Below are 26,053 nucleotides of genomic sequence, written 5' to 3' on the forward strand. Positions count from 1 at the left end.
GTTTATTAGTACATTAAAAGATGCAAATTAATTCATAATTCTTTCAGCTCATTCTCTTGGGAACAATTACACAAGGAAATTATTAATGTACAAGAAAACAACAGTTAAAAATCTCAGAGGGCAACAGGGGTGTGGAATATATGAAAACATTTAGACCTAGCTTATAGCAGAACTCAGTTATAATAATAACAGTTCATAAAACACTTTTAATTTTTCTTTATTTGTAAACTGATAGCAGCCACATGGTGCAGACAAGGAATCAAAGACCCTGGCAAAATGAGTTTACAGTTAAAGGCCCTGTTCTCAACAAAGTGCTGCAGAAACACAGTATGAAGGGTTGAACACGTGCTACCAGGGCTTCTAGGATCACAGCCAAATGTAAGGCTTCAATCAGTTCACCAGTTTCAGTGTCTCTGATGTATACCATTCCATGATGATTGCATACAAGACTATCACTTCAATGTAAGCCTCTGCAGTCTGATAAGCAAGCCCAATATTCTCATCTGGAGAATGAAAACCCCTTAGGATCCAGTTAATATTTGATGAAAAAACAACAAACAGATTTGCTTTTTAGGCTTTTTTGAGGCACTGACTTTTTTCTCCTTTTAGTTAAGGTGTTAAACAAGTCAGCCACTTTCCATTTTTCTTATCATAATTTATCCGGCTTTTAATGTTACATATCTGATGAAAATTTCAAATATTTTTACAATCAGAGTCATAACACAGGCTATCACCAGGATACCTGTAACTACTCTTGGCTCTTTTAGCTCTTACCTCTTTTAGCTAGTTTGTTCTCTGCTGGTTTACAAAATCCCCATGAACTGGGAGGGAAGGAGAAGCCAAGAAATCAGAACATTTATGAGTGAGAATACTGACAAGAGGCCATTATGGTTAAACAGTTTTCAAATGCAAATTTAACTATGAAAACGCAAGCACAAGTTCTTTTTGCTGAGTACAGGAGAATAACCGTTATTTTTCATGTCACATTTATTTTTGCCCTTAAAAAAAAAGCCCAAACCAACACTATAGAAAACTTCAGAGGAAGAATAAGCTATATGAAGAGGTCTGTGATATGCTGTGGGCAATAAGAGGGTGAGGCCAGATCAGGCTTTTTATACCAACAATTTTCATTCTGTAAGACTGCTAAATTCAGGCTGTTAAATGTGAAACAAGCTGATGGCATCAATTTGATTCTGAAGGGTTATATGCTTATATGAGAAAGCTCTGATTTAACTTAACTTGGAATGGCATTTCTCCAACTTTAAGGACAAAATGGACAGAAATATTCCATGTCACCATTGAAGTGATTTCTTGTAAGGCTAGCACCAAGGTTCAATGGCTGAGATGCCTCAGCTGTTGCCTCTGTGATATGCCTCTTTGGCAGCAAACCAACAATGTCAGCCTAGCATAAATGTAAGTGCCAGATCCATTTTTTTTCCTTTGAAGTGCACAATCTTAAAGGATCATGGTAAAGCCCTGGAGAAAACAATATTCAAGTTAAATATCATCATTGTTCTTGAGAAATTACTTTAGCAGCTATTCTAATTAATCATGGTCATTCCCTTTCTATATAGACAGCAGATGGAGAAAAGAAGTGTCATGTAAGGACAGTCTTTCAGAAGGAGTTTCTCTCCTTTAGACGCAAGCATAGAGGCCTGGGTTAATACAAGAACTCATCAGGCCGCAGATAAAAAAGGTGGGAGCTCCTCTAAATACCAGGTTTGGTTACTGTATGTCTGGGATTTAGCCCTTCGCATTGTAGTAATTCAGAAACCAGCTGCTGATTACTACCAAAGCAAAATCTGTGACATAAATGCGTGAAACTATGAAACACTGAAAGAAATCACTTTGAAAATGCCGCGATGCTTCATTGATCCAGCAAATTCACTTAGGCCACTGAAGTGTTCCTATCCCCGTTATCGAAGCATTGCTCATATACCAGAGGTGGCCAGGTGAGACATACCTCAGGTGGTGCAGTTTCCTTCCCAGTAGCCAAAAAGCAAATGAACTGCAATTTTGAATCTCAGCATGAAAAATAATCTTCTTTTCTTTGAAATGGATACTGTTTCACCTGTGATCATAAATGAGAATGAGTGGTGAGCAAGTGCCATAAAAACACTTTGGTTTAGTTTTAAAGATATTTATGGGAAGTCTCACTTATTGCTAAATGATGGAGAACAGTTATAATCTGTTATAGTTAATTTACTACTACATAAGTAAAAATGTGCTAAGAGCAGCACACTTGTTAAATTAAAGCTCACTTAATGATTACACAGCACTTGGGAATAGCATCCAGTTAAAGAGTAAGCAGTAAATGGGTGTTTTCTTTAGAATCATTCATTTTGGGAAAATAAGACGACTGAAGCCCTTTACATTTTTGCTGATTATAAAAAGAAACAAAATATCAGAAAGTAGATTAGGAGGGATTTCTTCTCATGGTGAATATTGGAGTACTTACTACAGCTGATAGGACTTTCTTGAGAAGGCTACTGGCTCTAATTCTCTACCCCATTACAGCAGGTTGAGCTGAAGTCAGTACTGTTATCTTGCTGTATCACTCCCACAACAGACTGAAAAAAACAGATAAAATACTGGTCTGGATACTACCTAGTATCTAGCTTCTTTGTTGTTTTTTTCTTGTCACCACAGTATCTGAAAATGTGATGTATTAAATCAATAGTAATAGCGAAATCCCAAGCCTCAGATAACAGCTAGTGTTTTCCTCTTTATGGGAGTGAGGATTTTAGATGATTCAGGGTTATTTTTTGAGTAGGGAGTAATGTTGGTAATCCTGCGGTAGTGATGAGAATGGTGAGGATAAGTAAATAGTGAAGACATGGTACTGTAACACCCTTTCTGATGGAAAGGTGTTCTCCAAGGGTTAGGCTTTGGCATGTTTCATCAAGAAGCTGGGAGGTGATCTGTCTGATCTCTTCTGAAAGGTGGTCAATAGAAAACACTTCTTGCCTTCATTCTCATGCTTCAACCTGTTTTTTTCACTTTTGTTCAAAGATATTTCAGACCCAGACATACTAAGAAAAAAGGATATTGAGGCTAGATGATCTCTAATTTAAGAGTTAAAAATTTCAAAGTATTTCTGTGGCATAGTTAGATATATTGGAAAAATTCTTTTAGTTTTGAGATGAATCACAAAATTAATTGCTAAAGTTACATTTAAAACCAACCCAATCATTAATAAGTATGAAAATAGCTGTACCCTCATTTCTCTTTTCCATGATGTAGCTGTTTGATAAAATGTGGCATTTTTGCATTAAGTACTTTTGTGAAAGAACTTGATTAAAAAAAATAAAATCTTAAATGTGAAAAATCCTCTACAGCAATCCCAATATACCAATTTTAGATCATTTTTTGTCACCATCTTTTCATATAGGAGCTTTATAAAAGTATTGCCTCAGTAGTTCAGGGGCCATGTTGCGGCCACCCTGCATACCAGCATGAAGGGATAGCAATGGTTCAAAGCTTGGTCCCTTCTGGATGTCTTTGATAGAACCTGCTGTACAACAGCTTTCTGCTAAAACAATGACAAGGATCATTTGGGCCTAGCAACCTTTCATGTGCTAATGCAGGATGAAAAAGGCTGATAGCTGTGGAGCTTACCACATCCTCTTAAGGCATGGCAGAATGGCTCCATAGTAGAGGCACCGTGGAGGACTGGGATGGGTCCCCACTGTGGATGACAAGCCAGCTAAGTTATCCCAACTCAGAGCCATGAACCAATGCTTCCTTTTTGTCTTTGGCTGTCAGAAAACCCCTCCCTGCACATCCAAGCTCCAAATGGAGCAATGACAACATGCAAAATAGATCTTGACTCACTTTGCATATGCATGTCTCCAGTACTGACGGTGATGCTACAGCATCAGATTGTTATTTTTCTTTTTATACACATGCTGTAATTGCGTGATATTGGCCAAGGACAGTTACAAATGTAGATGTATTCGCTCATTTTTTAATGATGCTTGCATAATTGGTGGCATATGGGATCTTAATGAAGACTACATGCAGTATGCTGTTTGTCTAATAAGAAATTTAAAGTACATCTTGTTGTGGTTTGTAGTATGATCACTAAGAAGGCTGGAATTAGTGAAATTACTATATGATTAAGAGAAAGGCATTTTAGCATTTTTTACTCATTAATAATGGAAGACTATCTGTATGTCGAGCAAGATCGATTAAAAGTTTATGTTTCTTTTCATAGAGAGACCATAGGTAAGGACTCCAAAAAGTACTCAGCACTGATCAAAATGAGAGCTACTGAAAGTCAAGAAATCATTGTCTTGCAGAGAGAAAAACCTTTAATCCATGATAAATCATAAATATTGAAAACTTGCACTAGTTGTTCAAAGAAGAGTTCTTAATGGTGTCTGCTTATGCAGGACCCATGCAAATCTGTGTGTGAAGGAAAACGCTTTTAATTGCAGAATTTTCTCCTCAGACATTGTAGGTATATGCTGGCTGTACTTGTTATATTCTGAAGTTCTTTCAACTCACTGCAAACTTCTGCGTATAAAATAAGGCCCAGGGGAGACAGAGACCCTTATTCTCCTGTCCCAAGTCCTATGACTTTTTACCCTTCTTCAAGTCTACTGGGTATAAAAATTTTGCCTTGGTGGTGAGGAGTGATAAGGAAGAGACAGTGTTTAATAGCACAGCCTGGCAGATGCACACCCTCAGAAAGAGGAGTCTGGAAAATGTCTTCTGTGTATTTTCAGCTGTAGTCATTATTTACATCTTTCCTAGCACTCCTCAAAGGACAGGCTGGAATGCCAGCCTTCCTTCAGCAACAACAGTGCAGAGTTCTCACAGTCATTTGATGGCCTTATCTTCTTTCAGAGTTGTTCCAAAATAAACCTCTAAGTTAGCCCCACAGAAGTTTTTAGAACTCCGTTTTAGATTAAGATACAAGGAAAAAACCATGGGAAGAGCATTTGAAAACATAAATGATTTTTGAGTCCTACCTGTTGAAAAGCACTTTGCCAGAAATCATTACAATTTGGCAAAAAAGTTTTAACTGGTCAGAGACCACTTACACATAACTTGAAGCGGAAAGAGCTTTTTTGATTCTATAGAGGGGCCTATATTTATTGGGTTTATGATGGAAAGTAAGTCTCAGCCGTAACTGTGGAGCAAACAAAACCTCCACATAATAATGCTGCTATGTAATTTATTAATCTAAAATGTTCCAACTTACTACAGATACCCGTAAAATCATATTGGTGAATGCACAGGGTCTGAAGGGCATATTATATAGAAAAGCAGTAGAAGCTGCTGCCCACGAAGATGTAATGTAACTAGATAATTTTACAAGTGCTTAATAGTATTTATTTGTAAAAGGCAAACTCTGCTCTGCAATTTAGATCTTACAAATCATTCAGCATGCACCCAGGATAGCTGAGATGTCCTAGTAAAAAATAAACACACAAAAAATTGAGATACAGTGCCCATATTTTCGAACATGAAGTAAATGCCAACACACAACTTCTACATAAGCTATCTATACCTTCTGCATTTGTTCTATAAAACAAATCTGTTTTCCTAAACCCTTGATCTACCCTTTCAGCAAAACGCCACAATAGACTGGTGTTATGGGTTTGTGAGGCGGGTTTTTTTGGTAGCAGGGGAAGGGCTGCAGGGGTGGCTCCTGTGAGAAGCTGCTAGAAGCTTCCCCAGCTCCAAGTCAGACCCGCCGCTGGCCAATGCCGAGCCCGTCGGTGACGGTGGTATCACCTCCGGGATAACGTCTGTAAGAAGGGAGCCTGCAGTGAGTAGTGGATCAGAACGCGAAAGGAACCCCTGTGCAGATACCGAGGTCAGTGCAGGAGGGGGAGGAGGTGCGCCGCAGGAGGGGCTGCCCCTGCAGCCCGTGGGGAGACCAGACGGCAGGCTGTCCCCCCAGCCCACGGAGGGGAGCGGGGGACCAGACGACACCTGCAGCCCGGGGAGAGAGGAGCCCATGCCGGAGCGGGGGGATGGATGCCCCCCAAGATGGCCGTGACTCCATGGGAAAGCCCGCGCTGGAGCAGGCTGTGCCTGAAGGACTGCAGCCTGTGGGAGGGACCCACGCTGGAGCAGGGGACAAGCAAGGAGTTCTTCCCCTGAGGAGGAAGGAGCGGCAGAGACAACGCGTGACGCATTGACCCCAACCCCTATTCCTTGTCCTGCTGCACTGCTGGGGGCGAGGAGGTAGTTTTTTCCCCCAAGTTGAGTCCGTCTCCTGCTCCTGACCATAAGTGGTGAGTGATCCCTCCCTGTCCTTGTCTCGACCCATGAGCCTTTCGTTGTATTTTCTCCTCATCCCACGATGGCTGGCGGGAGGAGTGAGCGAGTGGCTTCATGGTGCTTTGTTACTGGCTGGGCTTAAACCTCGACAAAAGGCAAAGGTCAAAAGCATATTTGGGTAACCATGTTATACAGGTTTACTGAATTTTAGCCCGGAAAGAACTTGTGCACAGCACAGGCCCTAAGGTCTCAAATGATTTCTGCATCAACTATGGAACTTGTGATCGAGGTGAAATCTCAGGATTTTCCTTTAGGAAGACACCCATTCTGTAAAGGGCAGGAGACTACATGAAGGTTGAATCTGGTTCTGTGGCTAAAATCATAACGATGAAAAATGTATGGGTCATTTCCAGTCTGCATGTCTCTAGTTTGCACAGGGGATGCAAAAGCCATGCTCCCACCAGAGCACCTCTGCCTTCGACTCTCTTTCCCTATTCCCGTTTGCCCAAGGAACCTTCTAAGTACTTGATGCTGTATCTTCAGGACCTCATGGTGTAACATAGAGTAGTTCTGCAGAAAGCTGCTGAAATTTTTGGGGCAGCAACAAGGATCTTGATTTCTATTACAGTCTTATAGAGTAACACTGAGAAACTCACTCAAGGGTGGGAATTACCAAAGGAACCCAAAGGAATTAGAAGCTGCTAAAAATCAAGGACAACTGGCTATATCTGCTTCCTTTGGCTGCCTCTGTCTCACTGTCTACCACAGTAAAAATGAGGATTTAGTGATACTTCCTTTCAGCATGAACAGAAATAGTTGATTGTAAAAACAAACCCAATGAAATATTCAGTTATAAAATGGTCAATTTACTAAATAATGGATTCAACTGGCTCTAGTAGTTGACCTTTGCAAAATTCCTTGGAGGTGAAGTGCAAACTATATTTTTTCAATTGTGTATTCCTTGGGAAAGACTGCTATGAGAACTCTATATTTCACAATGAAAGCAGCTCATTTTTTAGCTTTAATTATGCATATTCTTCAGTAGGTGGCCTTCTTCCTTCTTAGTAGGTACTGAATCAATACCCTGGCATAGTGCTAATGGGCACTGTGCTACTTGAGGTGCCATCTTTCAGAAGAGAGGCTGAAAACAAGGTCTCGTCTCTTTGTGATTTTGATGGCTCTTACAGCATTTTTTCCTTTTTTTTTTTTTTTTAAAATAATAAAGTGCCTTGGCCACGATCCAGGTTAGGTAATTACATTCTGTCTCCCTAAATTTTGCTTTGTGCAGTTTTAATTTAATATGGTGCTCTTCTCTTCCTGCCCTAAGTTGTTTTGTGTCATTGCTGGGCACTATTAAATAACCTCCATATTTCCCTGGAGACAGCTGCACTTAAGCTGTGGGTAAGGCAAAGCCTGCACATGAAATTTGTGAACCGTTCCCAGAGACGGAAACACAAGCTCACTTGCAATTATTACATGCCAATATTTACCTGGACAAACTCCAGCTTTTCTGCTCCCCTCCGGTAGTTTACTTTCATTTGGAATTTTAACTACCCAAATGAAAACAACAGCTGTGGGGAACACTGTCCCTTCTCAAGAGGTCACAAGGCTCACGCTTGGGAGGACTTTTTTGTCAAGCAAAGTAGTTTTATCCTCTGTCCGAGGATACAAGCAGCCTTCCTCTACAACATGTGGTATTTAGCCACAGACTGCAGACGGATGTTGGGGCAGAGTTACCCTGTCCCAGTCAGGCAGCTGTCTTCCCCCTATCTCGTCCCTCTTGGAGGGTCAGTTTGTCCTCCCAGGGCAACTGATCGGGGCCGTGAGCTCAGTCCTGCTCAGCCTTCAGTATTCATGGAATATGCACAGAGCTACCCCTCCAACAGACAAATTCAAACAGGCTGTACATGAGGCTAGAAATGAAGCTAACTTGGGCACATTTCTGGATTTAGTTTACAAAGTGACCTTGTTGATGGTCTTAATTGTACCTAAACTCAGCACATTGAAGTTTAGTATTGTGAGTCTGAGAAGATACAAGAGCAGCGCTGAGATGAGTAGCTGCTATTAGGATATAACAGGTAGGCTGGGCTGAGTGACCCCAGAGCAGCAGGGGCCAGACACCGGTGTGCGTTGCTGTGGCTGGTTCCCACCAGGACCATTTATATATAATAGTTTTGTTGACTGCAGAGCCTGTAAGAAAGCCTGGCAGTTGCCCAGGAAAGGCTCCGGATCGGAGCCTCCTGGAACCAGGAGAACAAGTCTGCCTTTGGCATCACACGGAGAGGGGAAAGTCCAACTCCTTCTTGGAATGGTTTGACAGAGGCACTGACAGGGGTCATGGTACAGCTGTTGGGTTTACACTTGTGACAAGGAGACTAGCTGGAGCTCCAGGGCAAATGCTCCATGTGCTATTGGCTACGCTTCTCTCAAATACTGCATATTGAATGCTTCTAGAAAACGCAGTATCTGGAAGTAAAAACATCTAGGAGGCATCTACGCTAGATACTATTAATCCAGAGAAGCAAAAGGCTTAAATATAACATGATTTTTCATTGGCACGAAGCCCTTCTTGTGCAGTCACTGCTGCTCAGGACTGAAGTCAATCAGTTGAGCATCATTGTCGTGAGCTTTTCCAATTGTACATGCATGCTTTTAGGTGTTATAAGGGAGAGGGGGTTAAAAAGGGATCGTATTACAACACAAAGCACTAGTGATCTTATGGCACAAATCCTTCTGAGGGTGTTGTCATGGTTTAACCCCAGCCGGTAACTAAGCACCACGCAGCCACCCACTCACTCACTCCTGCCCCCTCCCCGCAGTGGGATGGGGGAGAGAATCAGGGCGGGGAGGAAAGTAAAACTCATAAGTTTAGATAAAGACAGTTTAATAGGACAGAAAGGAAGAGAATCATAATGATAATAATAATTAAAAAATGACATAATAATAAAAGAATTGGAATATACAAAACAAGTGATGAACAAAGCAATTGCTCACCACTCACCGACCGATGCCCAGTTAGTTCCTGAGCTGTGATCCGCCCCCCCCCAGCCCAACTCCCCCCAGTTTATATACTGGGCATGATGTGACATGGTATGGAATATTCCTTTGGCCAGTTTGGATCAGCTGCCCTGGCTGTGTCCCCTCCCAACTTCTTGTGCCCCTCCAGCCTTCTTGCTGGCTGGGCATGAGAAGCTAAAAAATCGTTGACTTAGTATAAACGCTACTTAGCAACATGCTGGTGTTTTCAGTTGTTACCAACATTCTTCTCATACTGAATCCAAAACGTAACACTATAACAGCTACTGGAAAGAAAATTAACTCTATCCCAGCTGAAACCAGGGCAGGTGTAAATCAAGGTAGGCTTCATCAGCTTGATTGAAAAGTAGGCTAAAAGTAAATATTAAAACTATAAAACTAGGCTTATGGCTAGACCTTAGTATATTTTTTAAAAAATTCATGTATTTGAAGTCTTAACTTGAAAATAAAATCATAGGAGCAAAACTCTATTGCTATAAATCAGGAAGACTCCACCAATTTTCCAATTTACTGTATTTGAGTAATCTTAACTATGTATTATCTTACTTAGTTTTAAAACATTGCCAGAACTTCAGGCTTCGAGGCTTTTCATACTGATAGTGTTGTTGCTCTTGCCTCCGTCTTTTTTTTTTCCTTTTTTAAATACAGCATGCTTTTATTGTTTAATTTAAAGCTGTTCAACCTTTCCTCCTGCTATCCAAAGACATTTTGCATGTAAAACCCAACAATTTGGTCCCCAAATCACCACCATCTGCTTATCTATTCCAAGATCCAACAGTAAAGGGAGTCTTTATTAAGCCCTCAATGGGAGTCATGTGACTGTACAATGAACTCAATTTTCATTTTCCTGATAAAAATGAGACAGTTTCTTTATTGGTCCCTATTATTATTTTGTGATGTTCTGCAACAAGAATATTAAAAGAACCTTCATTTCTTGAGACCCTTCCCCTTCACCCTATCATGGCTGTTAGCTTTATGAGGTATGTAGTGTGTGTCTGGCATGAATTAAATGTCTTTATATTCATGCTTTTATTTATTCAGTATCTGAGGGGGAAGGTGAGCTGTTAAGTATGTTGTTTTTTCAAATTGCTGAGCTATCCTTAGTGTGACCCTCAGGAAAAAAACCCAAAGCACTGCATTACCAGGGTTTTAGTGGGGCAACAAAACCAAACAGCTGAAGAAAAAATGAAGCCAGTCATTTCTGGTAGAGAGTAGAGATTAAATAATTGAAGAAACCTGCCTTGTGTAAGTATCAGCAGCAAGAAAAGACTCAAATAGGTTTTAAACTTGCATGAAGTTTCTCATAAACTATGATCCCAAGGGACTTTGACAATAAAAAAAAACCTACTCTGTTCAAAGAAGAGCATGTGGGAAAGAGGAAAGCTGTTAAGTTGACATCCTACTTCAGGTGGATCACTTTTCCTTCTAATGAGGACACGTACTGATTGCAGTGCAGCACAAAGGCAGACTTCTGTTGCTCTCGGAGTTCACTTTTGACCCTTAAAATACAGTGTGTGCGGGTAAGAAGTTGATTTTTACTTCAGAATTTTTTTTAAAATCTCATTGTTGCAGTCAAAACTATCCTGACACACTTTTACAGACAGAGCACATTGCACTACAAAGATACACTTTTTTTTTTTGTAACTTAGATCTGAAAGATATTTTATTGGCTTTTATTGAGCTGTATAATAAGTGGTCTGAGTTCATAGCACCAAACTCTGACATATCCTGTACTAAAACTACAGATAAAATTCCTAGCGTTTACTGTTTCAGTTATATATACAGTTACACTAGAGGGTAAATTAAGAAAAACTAGGTCATTAACATGTATAGTAGTAACTATTTTAATACATTTATACAGATGTTCTGTCCATAAAATTGTTCAAGTTTGTAGGGTTATGAGATTTTGCACTGCTTATCCTATTTGCCACTACAGCCCAATATTGAGACATCATGATACACTAGCATGAATGCAAGAGGGGAAAAATTGAAGAGCATTTTCAAAGCTGACACTGACTGATAGAAGGGGCTTTATTCCTGCCCAGCACACGAGCTGGGATTTGTCTATCCAAATTACAGGTCTACAAAACAAATACCTGCACCTGAACTCTGGCTGGGCTCCCTTTTCAGTCAAGGAGAGAAATAAACATTTCTAGATTTATCTCCTCCTAAGGTAGAAATTGAACAAGCACAGATGGGTTACACTGTAGAAATAGCTACATTTATCCCTTGACTATGCGAGAGCATAGACCACTAGCTCTGAGAGATGCATCCAGCCCTCAGTCTCTAGCTGAGTTCTTCATCACCTAGAAATTGGTGGCACCCAGCCACTGCTCTTTCTAGCTCATGCTAAATGCAGCTTCTCTTTAGCCCTATATAAAACTACTGAGTATGAAAGCAGCTAGGTGGTATCTGAGTACAAATGAGGAGGAAACCAGACAAATCTATACAAAATGCAACACATGCTCCAGAAAGATGACACACTTTACATCATCCAGGTAGTGGGTACTTCAGTTAATTTGCAGGGAAAATGGTGTACAAAGAGACCACATGTGTAGACCAATTTGAGTGAAATCTTGATTCAACTGAAATCAAATGCAAAACATGCAATCCTGAGCAGACTCAGGACTTCAGCCTTTGTCTGAAGAAATGGCACATTTCTAATACAACTACCATAAAAGAAAAAACTCTGGGATGCTTTTCAAGGAATGTTAAGAAGCTTAAGCCTACCTTGATGAGCTTGATTCAAAATATAACAGGGATCACGTGTTGAGGCAAATGAGCTATCCCAGGACTGGACTCAGTCTTGGGCTCTCAGAAGGATGATGAGTTTGAATGTTCCAGTGAGAAAAGAGCAGCAAACAGCTCCCCCTTCTATCTCTGTAATGCACAGAGAGAAAACAAATAGTTATTTTTGTACTACCTCCCAAGGAAAGCAGTAGATGCTTTTTTATTTAGACTACATTGTTCAAGACTATCCACTTCACAGTGTTCCTGCTTTGGCGAGAAATCAGTCACTGCTTATCAACATTTGGACAATTCTGTCGGAATCTAATAATAGCCAGCAGTGGTGGGCAGCACAAAAGAAAAATCAGGTCGTGTGATTTTACCTAGCCAGCTAATTCTGAGCTCTGCAACAGTCAGCGGGAAGAACTTTTAAGTGGTGTGTGTGAATATGAACGTCAAAGATATCTGATCTACATGCAAACTGTAGCCTGACACACAAAAAACGTATAACCTTTAACTCCATGAAATACCTGTCAGCCAGCTGTGCTAGGGAAGAATCTACATGCAGTGCCTGTGATATGTTGATCCTGTTTTCAGGCCATCCAGGGTTTGTATCTTTTTTTCTTAAACATTAGAAAATGAATTGACTGCAACCACAGGATTCATGTAAAAGCAATGTATCTGATATGAGTGATACAGATAACACCACCTTTCATTGAAAGATCCCAGGGGTACTATGCATCTTATTCACAATAGTTCCAGTCCTGTAACATATTCTTGCTTAAATTTATACATAAGCTGCTCCACTGAAATCTAATCATATGCGTAAGCCCTCTCAGAATCAGGGACGAGTACTGCACAAGAATTATGCTTGTCTCTGCTGATAACAAAACTCTCTGTAGGGTGAAATACAAAAAGAAAGCCCATTAACTGTTTGAATTCCTTGAGGAGTTCCGGATGTCTGATCTGGGTTTTGTCCAGACCACAAGGACCATCATCCTACTCTGGCTGATAATACTACAAGTTATTTAATGACAAAAGAGAAGCAGGATTTTGTGCATCTGAGAGGCTGAATACTCTGCTGGAAAGGTCTGAGCTTTTAAATGAACTTTCTCAACTGGATGACTAATTCTTAGCAAAGCCAGAAAAAACCCCTACAATACAAATGAGGCATTAGAGTGGGAGAAAGAGTGCCTGATGTTCTGACAGATGCCATTTTTATACATCATCCCCAGTGACCTCAGAAACAGAAAACTATGTAATATGCCACCATGAAATTAAATAACCCCACCTTCCCCCAGACTGTTTTACTAACCTGCTGGGTCACAATGTCTGTAGAGGTGAAGCCAGAAGCAATATAGAACCTTTTATCTTAGTAAAGAAGAATAACTGCTCTTGTAAACATATAAATAATGAAAAAGCTTTGAATCCCATTCTTATACAGACTGTCAGATAGCACTGGTTGCCAAGTTGTGATTCCATAAAAAATACTTATCTAGAATGTGCCATAAATGTAAGAGCAGTCTAAACCTGATTGCATAGCCTGTCTCATCACACAATTGAGGTGTAGATCTGAATTTCACCAGACTCTAGAATTTGGGGTTTAGTCAACGTCTGCTATCAGCAGGAGAGGACAAATTTCAGAGTTAATTTTAAATGTTAGTGCTCTTTATGCTCAGATCTAGCAACTGCCACATGGAGTCAGACCAATGGTCCATCCTGCCGCTCTACTAGCCATGGTCTCTTGGCAGTATAGCTCCAATGTAAATAGTGAGGAGTGATGAAAAGCAAATTTCAGATATAACTGTCTCTGAACTTTGGGGAAGTTCCAAACCTGTATTTGGACTCAGAAGTGACTCTGTGCCAACATCCCACCAAAGCTAAACTTAGCCTGGGATTGGTATGGTGATTGCTTTGAGAAATTACCAAAATGCAGTTCTGCTTGCAATTTCTCTTGCAACAGCCTTCCTTACTGAGCTTCTAAAAAAATCATACTTCTAAATATACAAAATAATAAACACGTGATAGAAACATTACTAATGTGCATCCTTTTTCCCTTCCCATGCATACCCCTTACAACAGTTTGCGAGAAGCATGGAAATATTCTTGTGATTATTGTAACACACTATAGTGAAGGCAAGTCCTTTGCAGGGTGAATCCCATACAGCAAACTTGAGATGCAGCGTGCCCTTCTGTTCCGCTCACATGAAAGGAGGGGTGTTCTCACCCACCTTATAATTCAGTTCAGGTAGTGCCTCTTAAATAATACACACTCCCTTCTCAGAAGGCAGTCATTTATCAGTGTTATCAGATAACTGCTTATTTTGAGCTGTTAAGGGAAATACCATTGTCTGCCAAGTGTGGTAAAGCTCCTGCCTTCCGTACAAGTGGAATTGAGCAAATCAAAATCTGGGGGAAGAGATCAAACCTCTAACGGTGTTCAGGGGAAACTCTTTACTGTCTTGCCAGAACCAATGAAAGAGCCCGGACTGTGCCATTTGGCAGCTTAACCTCAGAGAAGTGCAAAGTAAAAAAATAATAAATATTTGAAACCCAAGTAAGTTCAAACACATACTACTGCCAAATCCTCTTCAGTTGGAATAAGTCTTAGATAACAAATCCAAGCTCTAGTTTTAGTCTGCATACACTACAAAAAACCCAACCCAACCTGTTGATGTGGAAATCTTTAAACAGCACTAAGTGAAAAATTGTATCAATAATTTACTGAAAGTCTAGACCCACTTTTATGTCACCGAGAGATATTTTAAAATACTGGGACTTAGGTGGTGAGAGAATAAATGGACCATAATTTAATTTCTCCACCTATCTAGTTGCGTTTCAGAAAATTAAACTGTCCTGTTTTACACTGATGGTTTTATGATCCTGTGTTTTCACAAACTCAAAAGTCTCCTGTGTCCTTGGAAGAAATGAAAGCAACACTTGCTCATCACCCAGCCAGTGACGTGGACACACTGAGCAAACACTCAAACCTGTTAGTGTTCTGCTGCAAGACTAGTGCCCTCTCCACGCAGGTACACATGCAGACATTCACAAAAGACATGGGACAGAGGTGCTACTCAGCTCAGGCCCAGCCTGGCAAACCAGGAGAAGCCTGAGCTGACCCCACACCTCTGGCTCATTCAGGGGGTCCCCTCAGCAGTCAGAAATCAGGCATCTGAAAGTCACCCTGGGTCTCCGGCCCCCTCTCCCAGCCTGATACAGCACACCTTGTAGAGAAGGTGTGTGCCAATTACAGAGGAAAGCTATCTGCTAGATGGGTCCCAAACCTGTAGCCCAAGAAGTCCCAAGGGTAATGGCCAACATGCTGGCTCCATCTTCAGCAACTCCACTCCCTGCTGGCACAATGCGGGACAATGGAGTCCCTACCTTCCCAGCACCTCTACTCCCAGTATTATCCTGTTCCTCCCCCTTTGTCTTGCTAGGGAAGGTGGGAGAAGCCAAGAGCTGGCAGCTTCCCACCAGAAAGACCCCAGTGTGCAAGGAGGCAGTACTGAACAAGTCTCAGAGGTCCAGGAAGCAGAAGCAGGTCCTTCCACCTCCAGCCCGAGGCTGGAAGACCCATGTCTCCCTGTGCTCTACCCTCGGAAACATTTACCCCATTCCACTTCGCCCAGCAGAGCCTGTTCTCTCAGTACTCTGTTGTGACACTTCCCACACGACCACGAGTGCCTTCAGAAGCCAGAGGGCAAGAGAGGATCAAGCCTGTCACAATTTTTTTTTTCCATCCTGCAAAGTCTTTTAAATTGTTCTGCATTTTAATAATCCACACCCCTGTCTTGTGCCCCACTTTCAGACTTGAATCCTTCCGATTCCTCCCATCAAATTGACAAGATGAAGGGTTCTTTTTCTTAAATATATCTTTTAACAAAACCTATATGGAATATGCTCAGTTGTGTCAGTGATCTGGAAAACGTGCTTTGTCTTTCTTCCAGAGAACATGCACATTTCAGATTTCCCTTAAGCTTTCATAATTATTTCTGATCTCGATGGTTTCACTTTGTCAGCCCAGCTGATACCATCCAGATGAGAGAAATGATTTGAGGGTGGATTTTTGTCTTGGAGGGAGCAGAGGAGAAAACCAGCAATAAAATTCTAGTAATTTCCCATTTCATTGTAAAGACATGTCATGGGTATTTGCATATTCTGGCTGTGAAGGAAACAGAGCTATAATCAGATGACATGGCAAGAAAGGCTTGAAATGCTATTCAAGACTTGAGGTGTAAGTGCTTATTAAACAGCAAACCTTTTGTATGAAGAATGCTCAAAGGAAAGCATCATATTAGCTACCTTGTTCAGTAACTTGAGCCTATTCTCACAAATACCATAAAGACTGGGATACTGAAAATAACAAGTTTATATGTGTGAAGTGTGTGTACACTACAGTGAATATGTAACTGACCTATTAGTTTAGCTTGCAATCCTGGCAGATAAAAGGCTAGTTCCTGTAGAGCTCACGGCATGCTGAGAGCTGCTTTCAGCATTTCATTCTGCCCCATCGCTGCATCCATCCGCTGGCCTCAGAATGGAAGGGAAGATGAGATAGGAATTATCAAGATACAGCTTGTAACGGCTGAGTCATAACACTAAACGCCTCGAACTCAACCTAACAGGGTCATTTAGGAGGTATGACTTGCTGTGACACCTGCTGAAGAAGAGAGGAAACTCTGGATACTTAACATTTTAGAATAAAACTCAGTTTCCCTTCAGCTGCGTTTAGTGTCTGAACAAACTCCAGGGCACAAATTCCAGTGCCAATTTAATATAGATGTCTATTTGCAAAGACCCATTAACGTTGTGCAAAACTGCTTAAAAAAAGGTTAAAGTCTTGGCAGAAAGCAGCAATAGCAACTATCGATTCAACTCTAGAAACTCTGCAGCACTTACCCTGAGACTCACCAGCCGAGGAAACATTGAAGTGTTGAGCAGAGTTTTAAGCAGACATCGACGCACAGAGCAGCCAGTGGCACAGAGGGACTGCAGGCACAGGCAGGTCAGCAGCCTGTCCCTGCCATCACCGCTGTGTCCCCTGCGGTGCCAACCGATGCAGTCTGTAGGGGCAAAGCTGCTGGCATCCCAGCTGACTGCTCTCCACTAAATCAAATCTGCTTATATACTTCCCTTAACTATATGCTTGTAATCCCTCTCTTGTAATTCCTTTGGATGTGAGGTTTAATTTTGACTGCTACTCCCTTTGTAAATACTTGGGCCCATTTAAATAAAAAAAAAGAAAAAAGGTGAAATAGAAAGAAAAGTAAGTGCCAAAAGGATTTTCTGCTCATTCATAACAGCAGTGGCTTTTGAAATGGGTTGGAAGAAACTCAGGAAAACCCTCCTAATTCAATTAAAAGTTATCCAGAAACAAACAAAAGCAAAAATGTGAACCTGGAGAGACACAGGCATTGTACAAGTTTTGATCAGTTGCTGGCCTTGATGGCCCAGGCTTACCTTTTATTACCTGCATATAGCATATAATAGAGATCTCCAAGTTCCTTCACTAAGATTAAGAGCAGACTTTATTTTAGAAGTTAATGAAACGCTTTGAGGGTATGATTTGGTATGAAATGCTTTTCATCTCCAAAAGATCTCAAAGCACTTTGCCATTCAAATGAAGTGATACAGATGGCTCGCACTGCTTAGCTGTAACCAGCTGAGGAATGGACTGCAAGAAACATTTAATAGTTCCCCTTTAACTCTACATAAATCTTTAGAAAAGTAATTGCAGGATACCTCTCTCAGTTGAAAGGGGAAGGGGTATGTGGGTGGAAAGAATTTAATTATCTGAGCTGCAATTTGACATGGGGAATGTATCACACTTTCTTATTGTATGATAACATTCAGCTGCTCTGAGTGGAGTTCTGCACACAGCATATACAGCAAGCAGTCTAAAGGGCTAGAGCCTGAAATTGCTACCTGTTCTGAAGAGATTCCTGCAGCAGGAAGGCTGGTTTGTAATTAACACAACTTAGCACACTTGAAATCCTTAATTATTTGAGGGGCATGGGAGGAACACTAGGGGCCTCAAACCCTTACCTGAAGAGCAGTTGAGATGGTACGAGAGCTGTGTGCCCTCAGTCTGCTCCCTGGCACTCCCATTGCAAAGCCACTAGTGAAACAGCTCCTTAATAGGAGTCATGAAATCTCAGACGTGGAGGACCCTGATCACTGAAGGGCTTTCAGAGAAGCAGAGGTAGGTTCTCAAGCTGAGGTGTAGCTGCTCCTTATCTGCTGCCTGGAGGTACCAACAGGTGTCACTACAAATTCACCAGCTATCTTAATTCCTTTTATATTTACTCCCCCCATGTCCCCCAAAGTCCTAACTGGAGACAGTGGCGGGCAGTGAGTTGAACCTGCAGTATTTATAGTGCTAGAATTGAAGAATAATGATGATGCAAAGGATCTTGAAAGATCACTAGGTTTAAGTTCCTGCCCCCAGACAGGCTTAACTACATCTTATAGTATTTTGGTGAAAATTAATCCAAACTGTTCTTAATGCCCTTCAGACCTGGTGAGAGAAGTCTCTCTCAGCGTCCTCACTGTCAAAAGGTGTTTCCTCCTCTCTAATCTGAATCTCGTTCCTGTCTGCTGTAAAAATGAGGATGTACATACTAAGTGTGTCCAGTTTGGACTAATGCTTTCTTTAGAAGATTGGAAGGAAGAGGTGTTGGCTGGCACTGCACTTATGGTAAGAGGCAAGAAAAAGCGGTGTTGGGAAAAGAAGGGAAGGCAGCTGAAGCATCAAGAAAAAAAAAAGGTTTTTCATGAGTGATATTTTGTAGAGTAAATGAATGCAGATTTGATGAGGAGCATAAGTAACATCCTGCAGGGTCAGCAGGGAAACCCTAATTAGGCAGGATGCCCTTCCTCAATATTAATTAGAGTTATATGCTTGATTGAATAGGTACAATTCTTCCTAATACTGCAGGAGGCCAACAGGAGGCCTGCAGCGTACAACCAACCCATTTCTCCCTCTCTCTAGCACATACAGACACATACCAGGTGTTGCTGTACGGGCTCTCTTATGCATATGCATCCTCATGCACGCATACAAACACGTAGTTATAACCCCTGGGACCCCTCCATCTGCTTCCTGTCCTTTCACAACAGATACTATTTATTTGATGCCCTGATTCAGAAGAAAGCAGGGTTGTAACACCCTCCTCTAGATGAGGAAGAGACTGTCTAGCGTGCCATGGTCAGTTGACAAAAGAAGGAAAACAGAGTAATGGGTGTATGCATGTTAATAGCTCACACCGTTTCATAACACACGTCTCCAAGCAGATGCCACAGGTTATTATGCAACTGAGGGTAGTGCTTCTGGGAGCACTCACAAAATACAACTTTTATCTCGTTGCTTCCAGCCCATGTTTGGTAATGTATAATGTTAACAGCATCCACACAGATGAACAAAGATTGGATGTGCACTGCGTATGCACGCCTGGTGAAATACACGTTTTGCTGCAAACTTGAGATATGTTAGAAAAGAAAGGAAGACCTTTGCCTCTTAAAAAAAGGCCCTAAAACACACGTACCAAGGTGCTACCTATAAGCAACAAAACCTCCTTGCTAGATAAGAAGAGCTGGCTACTTAAGGAGTTTCTGAGTGTCCCTTTAGGCAAGTAGCCTTCAGATTGATAGAAGATAGGTTATGAATATGGGGTGGCAGCTGCTTGACATGCAGCTGGCTCCATACAGCAAGGTTATGGCTTCATATGCCAAAAAACTTCAGTAATGCGACAGCTGTGATAAGCAGGAGACTCACTGTGTGATGGTACAGTTAACAACAGAATCCATTGTAAGTGGGGCCAACATTATCATAAAGATAGATGTCAGTGCGCTTAGGGAAAATAAGCAAGATATCAAAATTAATTTTTGGTGCATTTGGTTTCCTGTACACTTGTCACATTCTTCCATGTGCACTTTGTATGTGTTCCAGCCATACTCAGTTGCTCCACAAGGCACCTTTCAAATGTGCAGTGAGCTTATCCCATTTTATTGCCCATAGATTACAGACACACTCTTGCAGCTTAAAATGCACTAAGCATATTGTGAATACCATCCAAAAATTTGGTGAGAAAATGGAAAAACAAAGGATTTTTGAGGCACGTATACAACAAGACAAAACATCCGTGGAGGAGCTAAAACACAGCAGTGAGAAAATGAATCACTGATATTTTCCGAGGATAGTCACACATGGAGGGACTGCTACAACTACTTTGTTAGCTTTGGTTTTGTTCTTCAAACTTATGAAAATGAGAACAGTGCCCAACAGGAACAATTCTGCAAAACAGACCAACATAGTTTTGTAAGTAAATTCCATTTGTGAAGATGGCTTTAGGTGCATTGAAATAAATCATTGTTCTAGTTTATTGACAAATGTATGCAATATAACAGGCTTACAGTGGCTACAAAACTGAGAGATCTTACTATCTATAAAGAATTCCTCATTATGTGTCAATGTTAGGAAGTGCAGACAGGCATGTGAGCTGAGCAGAGGAAGGAAATCAAAGGAGCAGAGCTAAATATTCAAATGGTACAATTTGATAAAGGACATCAAGAAACATACAATCAAAAAACTGACCCACAGTCATTCCTGATACCAAGAACTGGTGGTGGTCATACATTTTTATTGTTGTTTTCCTAATGATAAAAATGCTGGCTTTTAATCTGAAGTTTAAACATTGCACTGTTCTCCACCACTTTTTCTAAATTTTCTATGGGAAGTGATTTTGTGATGCAGCTTGTATCACTTTATATAAAAATACTGAAAAATTGAAAAATCTATCTTATGAAATATCAAGCGGCTTTGCCAGCATACAAAGAAAACAATTTATTTGGAAAATGGGAAGTATTTTACTAGCATCTATCCATAATGCTTCATAAATAAAAATGCGTCATTTGACATATCATCAGTTTGTGTTAGTACACAGCGTCATGAACTAGAAAAAGCAATCCATAAAACTGAAAAAAAAAAATCTAAAAATAAGAAAGAATTCTAAAGTAAGTTTTACTAAAAGAAACCCCACCTTTTTGTAGTTTCTCTTTACTTTATTTCTCCAAAATAGATGAAAAATATGCATTTAAACTGCCAGCTTTTCACACATCAGCAGTTCTTAACTTTGGTTGGCTTTCTTAAACAAAACCATGAGAAATGAAGGAAGAACAGACTTTCATTTCTGTTTTACTTTTAAAAATGCAGTCTGTTGTGTCTCTTAGTATCAAATTCCTGAAAAGTAATCACCCTGTCACATGGCTTTCTATAAAATTACTCACAGAATTACATGGGCACAAATATCAATACATAAAGGATCTTAATTTTATGTTTGTGACACAAACATTTTCTAAAATAAATTTCTAAAATATGTTCTTACAGCTTTATACCCATGACCAATACTAAAAGTGCTGCTTTGGCATGACTAAGAAGGTTGCAGTGTATTGTTGTTAGCATATATGATCTAGTAATTGAATATCCTAAAGCATGTTGTGTATGGTAAGCTTTTAAGGGTGGACTAAATTCAGGGACATTTTGTATTCGTTCCAGTTAGAACTAGTGAGTGCATAATAATTTCAGATTACTTAAACCCAAGAAAACTGTATCATGTCCATCTTCTATATTTCAATAGATCAGAAAAAATATTAAGCCCCCCACCCCCCACCCCCCCGCAGACTTATATCTGTAAATATGCCCCTTGTAAAAGTAAACCAAGGATGCTGTAGTTACAGAATTGTCAGCTACCAACAGTTTTGGCCCACACTCTGTTTTTGGCTTGGCAGAAGTCAGTAGGAACCTGTTGTCTCTTAAAAAAACCTCCACACAGAAGGAAATATTCTCAGTCTAGCTCCTAACAGCCCTCAGTGTCAAAACCTGCCTTTAGTGGTAATCTGCATCAGTAGAGACAATAAACACTGAGCTAGGTCTGGGATGTAACAAGTTCATGAATCCCCAGGAGAAGTCCCTGAGGAGCAACAGCACTGAACCTCACTGGGAGCACAGTAAAGACAGCAGCTTTGCCCACTGCAGGCAGGATTTGACTGCTGCTTTGGCTCCTCGATGGGCTCTAAATTCTTGCAGGAAGCAGTTGCCCACGTAACGCTGCTCTCCAGGACCTTGGACAGCAGCTTCTCTCAGGCTGTGTTGAAATTAAATAGTAATAAAAAAGTAATCTCTGAAAGTGGATACCGGTTTGAGTTAGAAAAGCCCTTGCCAAAATATGCTTTCAGAGCAGGCACAGCACATAAATTATTGAAAAGCTTTGTTTCTATATAGTGTGCCAAGTTGGCAGAAATGCAAATTTAAAATTTAGAAGCGATTGCTAAGGAGCTGGGCAAGAAGAAGAAACTAGAAAGAGAGGAAGGAATTAATAGCGTTTATTTCTTTTAAAGAATAAATCTTGAGCTAGTTTTCTTTTTCATGGCAATCTTACATTATTTATCTGCCTTTCTAGGTCAGAAAATAGGAGTAAATTTTATATGTGACACTTTCTTGTAATCCAGTGGTACAAACCGGACTCTCACAGAATGCTGCAATATTTTACTCTGCTGTCCTGACACGTAGGGGGATGCATTTTAGAGTCCTTTGTGGTTCATGTGCTGATATTGTGCCTGGTGAGATCCTCGTGTCTTTTTGAGAAGGGGAACGTAAGAGAGCACAAAAATAATACAGGAGTAAAACTAAGTAACACACCCGCTATATCAAGAATATTAGAGATACTTCCCTAGGGAAAACTGGGCTGATTTTTCATCCTTTTTGGAGTCTGCCATCTTTTTCAAAGTCTCCGTTTAGCCACAGAACTTAAAGGAAAAGGCACTAAGGCTATCAGGACGCACTACAGTAAATTCTGACCCACTACTGGGAGAAAGGGGTGTGGAAGTGGGGCTGACAGCTGTAATTAAAAAAAAAAAGCCACTACACTTCTATAATAAAAAAAAAGCAACTGAGCAACATCTGACTGCTGCAGAGAAGTCATCTGATTAACATGAAAAAAATTTCCAAGAGACTTCACCTGCTACCCTCAATCCTTTGTTCTTCTTACTCCTTTCTATACAAAGAGAAATAAAAGTAGGCAGCATTTTCCACCTCGTAGGGAAATAACTTGTAGCTCAGACTTCAAGAGCTGGTAATGCTTTTGTACTTAAGAAGACCATAGCCAGATATCATTCTCATGCTTTATCACCATGTATCACAGCAACTTCTGCAAGGCTAAATCCAGGATGCTGGCCCTGAACAATTAATGACAGTTTTCTATGTGTTCACACTGTAAGCAGAATGTGGGAGAGCAAAACTTACATTAATGACATGCTACTGGTAGGTCATGAATATTAAGATATTTCTGCAACATCACACAAAAAAAGCCTATGGCGGCACCATGACCTCAATTCAGGTATGCAAGCCTGTGTCAAAAAAAAAAAAATAAAAAATTCCAAGCTCAGGTAACTCCTTTCACCACTGCCCAAGGAAGATTCATTTTCATCCTGATATAGAGTTTCACCACAGAAGGACAGCCATATTTTGAGCAAATTAAAGAGTAAGTTCTCACACAGGATTCAGATGTATAAATAGTTAGGGATATGGTTTTAATATAATTCTCAGTGCATACCAGCAAGACTTGCTGTCAGTACCCTGTACTACAGCTTCCTTCCCCATCTTTCCACTCTATGGATCCACTGAAGTGAGATAAATAAGTTCCTGGCACAGGCATGAAATATCTCTTGAATCCATTAGTGGCTATACCTGAAGAGTTTGCCAAGAGGTAAGTATTAGGCTAAAAGTAATAGCAGATGCTAAATCCAACATAGGATTCAGCTTGTGAGGCAAGTACTGTAGTGGCACTGTAGCAGTCTGACTTTAGATGAGGCAGAAACTTAACAGAAAAAGCAATTTGTCCATGAAACAGCCATTATTTACAAAGTTGCTTAAAGAAAGCTCTGTCAGTGAGGTCATCTGTGTTTGACCTCACCACAGCAGGTGTTCATATGGCAACAGATAGTATCAAGATTTTTTTGTTTTAACAAAAGGTAAGTCCATTTAGCTTTTAGATAGTAAGTATGAAGCCTCCAGCAATATATAGCAAGCTCCTTCACATGTCAGTTTAAGTATTTCTAAAATTCTGATCCTGTAAGGAGGGCAACAGGTCAGTATAGCACTTAAATAAATTAATAAATAAAATAGCAATAATCAAACAAGCTGCCTGGTTCCATGCTACCAGGACTGTGTGAATTACATGATTACCATGTCAAATGGAAGGAAGAATTAAAACTGGATCCACAAAATCCCCAGTGAAGAGCTGGCTGAAACCCAAACAGTTGTGAATTTTATGGCCTGAGGTTTATTCACCCAGTTACACTTTCAATTTTTGACACACGAACAGCAGAGCTTAAGAACGTGAGCCAGAAATGTTGGCATTACTGCGGCAGTTCGTCCTCTCTCCCCAGTTGCTCAAGTTCTGCTTGTCTTGATACAGACTGGAGAGAGCAACTCTGTCTCCCCTGTGCACCTGAAGAGACAGACAAGCAAAATATTAAACAGCTACAGATGCTGAAAGAACAGCAACTGTTCAGTCAGCTCTTCGGGTTTTTTTTTTCCCAAAGCCTTGCTTGTAGGACAAAACTGATGAGAATGTCTGATGATTATTTAAAAAAAAAACAACAACAAAGGAAATCTGTCTGATAGGAGCACGGCTAAAGCTTAATCTATTTATGTAACAAAGCAGAGGCAAACTGCTGTTAATATGCTAGAGAGGCATAGAAATTTCTGCTAATCTATCATCAGGGGACAAGCTGCTATTCTGGCACAGTGAGGGTTCACATCAAACTACCAGTCTGGCAACACTTTTTGCTCAAATCCCTCACATCCCCTGTTCTTCCTAAGGCAGGCACTCCTCACTGTTACCACTCCCAAACGGCTGACACACCAGAGCAGAGCATGTCCTATTTCCCTTTTTTCTTTCTTGAGTTGGAGCTACAGCACAAGACTTCTCCTTTGCAGTCAGTCAGTGCATGGGGCATGGTTTCATCACAGCAGGAGAAGCTTTTCCCTACCAGGCTGGGTGAGAAAGGGCATGGAAGAGCTATGTTGTTGGTAGGAGTTGGTGCTTATTGCTAGATTTACCTTGACAGGGCTCTCTTGTCCAGCCTTCCTCTACCTATGACCCACTTGGTAGTTGCCTTGTTTCATCCTATTCAAGTAGGCAATGCCAACAAAGCTTCACAGCACAGACTCAACATTCAGCAGGGAAAACGGCAAAGCTCTACAAGTTTCTGCCAATGGAGTGATACCACAGCACTTCTCTGTATAGAAGGACCAGCATTCTTTCCATGGGGAGACCACACCAAACTAAAGAAAACTCCTCCCTTTAAACACATCACGCTGAAAGTCTAGGCTTAACATGAAAGTTCATAAGGTGCCGAGGTTCCAGGTCACAACGTTCATTTTCCCCATGAGCTAAGCACCTTGGGAGAACACACACAGTTTTATTGCAATTCACAGATCTCCTTTGCTGATCACAAGAACAGAAAGGGAAAGAATAAGGGTTTCTTTCCCTATTACACTTAGACTGCCCCACACTGCAGGCACTGAGCTTGTTCCTCCCAACAGCAGTGTACTTCTTCAGTGCTGTTCCAATTAAACAGGCCAAAAAGAGTTACAGAAGTGCCATCCCCTAACCAGGTTTACCAGATGCAGTGAAACCTACCTAGGTGTCTGTCACTTCACAACACAGTCCCTGCATTACGGCTCCTCCAGAATGCAAGATAACAGCTAGCAGGAAGATCTAGATGCTTTCAATGCCATTTTTCAGGCCTAAGAGATGCAGAGGAGCTAGATGAGAGTCTACCCGGGTGTCTTGACAAAGATGTAGGCAAGAAAACTTTCCAAAGGACTGTTCTGTCAGTAGAAGTCAACACACCACAGGTCGTGATGAGAAAAGGAGAAAGGGAGAAGCCACAGAAGAACAAGCTATCACACAGACCGCAATAACTTTAACTTGGGGAATAAAATGGAGCCCCTCATCCCACCACAGGTTGCCCCCTTTGCATT

This window comes from Buteo buteo, chromosome 4 (genome assembly GCF_964188355.1).
Source record: "Buteo buteo chromosome 4, bButBut1.hap1.1, whole genome shotgun sequence".
Classification (NCBI taxonomy): domain Eukaryota; kingdom Metazoa; phylum Chordata; class Aves; order Accipitriformes; family Accipitridae; genus Buteo; species Buteo buteo.